This window comes from Monodon monoceros, unplaced genomic scaffold (genome assembly GCF_005190385.1).
Source record: "Monodon monoceros isolate NGI ecotype Baffin Bay Population unplaced genomic scaffold, NGI_Narwhal_1 Super_Scaffold_3, whole genome shotgun sequence".
Classification (NCBI taxonomy): domain Eukaryota; kingdom Metazoa; phylum Chordata; class Mammalia; order Artiodactyla; family Monodontidae; genus Monodon; species Monodon monoceros.
Window position 1 is genome coordinate 67,291,334 of NW_021703780.1, and position 2,051 is coordinate 67,293,384.

Sequence of the window (2,051 nt, forward strand, 5' to 3'; positions counted from 1 at the left end):
GCCCGCCCAGGCCTTTGTCTTTTCCCTCACAAGCTGTGTGGGTTTTGAGAGGCTTAGCAGGCTGGGGTGTTGGGGCAGCTGCCTGTCCTGTCCCTCTGCTTGGATTATCCAGGGCTGCCCAGGTCCTTGGGGCCATGGCTGATGCATATAGATGGGCCCAGCAGGTCTACCCCAGCCTCCCTGCAGGCCTGGGCCTGTGTCCATGGCTCAGGTGCCCTTTTCCCACCATTTGCTTCTAGAAACTTACGTGCATGGGCCTTAGGCCCCAAGGACCACAGGTGGCTTTGCTGACAGCTGTACAGAATCTGAGCTCCAGCGTGCTCTGTCCACGCTCACCATGGCCATGGTCCTGCAGGACCCAAGGCCCTTCTCCAGGTGCCCGCTGCACAACCCCTTCTCCAGGGGGCTGAGGGTGCAGAGGCTGAGGTCTCGGAGTGAGAGAGAACCGGGTTCCAATCCCAGCTCTGCCTTTTACTACTGTGCTGGAGTAACTGGTGTCTCATCTGAGCCTCAGTTCTACCTCATCTGAAAGATGGGGATGATCCAGGTGGAAGGGCTAAATAGATGTATACACATAAAGCGCTGGCTTGCAGGAGGTGTTCAGCAATGTCACCTTCACCTCCCACTCCTCTGGTCCTGGTTGGCTGCAGCCCAGTCCTGGGACAACAGCTGCCGTCCCACTCCTTGTCTCAGCCCCACCTTGGGGATCCATTCCAGGCATCACAGTACCAGGGATGACCACCAGGTGGCACCCACCCCAGCTCCCTGTCCCCAGGCTGCTGCTTTGCAGACCTCCATGGATTTCCTTACTCTTTTTTTCTGGTTTACTGTAGTTTATTTTGGATTATACAAGAAGGGGCATCAGAGTTGTGTCAGGACCCAGAGCTCTGGCTGAGAACTATCCTCTTCCCCCCATCCCACTGGTCCCAGGCGGGAAGAGAGGGCTTGCCTGCTCCCCTCCTCCCCCTACCCATGTGGGCTTCCTGCAGTGCCTGGTGCCAGCCTCCCTGGTGTTTGCCCTGATGTCCGCTTCTGGTGCTTAAGTTGCCTCCAGTTGGTGCCAGCAGGCTGATAAGCCCCGGCTCAGGACTCCTCCCCGCCCCTGCTCTTCCTGGCACCCTTTGGAATTGGTGTTAAACACAGGCACACAGCCTCTGGTCCAGCCAAGCTGGCTGAGTAGCCTTGTGAGCTGACTGTGGGTGTAACTGCTTCATACTGTCCAGGTTGTTGGGCGGACAAATAGACATGTCTGTGAGTATCTCATCTCCCCAAGGGCTCCGGATTTCCTGGGAACCCCACCAGTGGCTGGGAGCACCCAGCTCTCTTTCCCTGGCATTAGTTTGTCCTAGGTCGGGATAAGGTTCGATGCATTTGGCTACAGGCAAGGCCTACCGTAGCTGAGCCCAGGGAGCAAGGGAGAAATAAGCTGTGGTCACGGGGGTGAGGGAACCAGCCCCACGTAGAGGCTGGAGCTCGGGCCTGGACAGCTTTCTAAGTGTGAGCAGAAGCTCCTGGACCAGCTGTCAAATACAGAGTCCGGCCCCAGAGGCAAGGCCCAGGAAACTGCATTTTCACAAGTCGTGGGGAGGCAGTTCTGCACACTTGGAATTGAGGACTGCTGGGTCTGTGGTGCTGGGTGGGAGATTCTTGTTTTTCTTGCTGCCTGCAGCTCTGATGCCGACCCGAGAGCTTCATTCTTTCTCAGGATGGGGCTACCCTGTTTGCCTCTGCTTCTCTGAGGCTGCTGGTTAAGAGGGCATGGGAAGGAACTGGAGCAATAAGCGAGTGCCCTCCCTACCCCAGGAGACCTCGGACCACAGGGGTCAGACTGTGAGGCAGCTCCCTAGACCCCTGGGGCCGGGCCAGCTGAGGGTGAGAGCTTCCGCCTCTGGGCTGGAAGGCAGGTTGCAGGCGAACCTGGTGGTGCTTGGGAAGCAGCAGCAGCAGCTCAGAACCGACTGCGCCAACCTCCCTACTTCTCCCTCCACCCTTCTTCCTCTGAACCAGCACTGGCTGCATTCACATCAAAGAAAAAGCATTTCAGGAGCCAA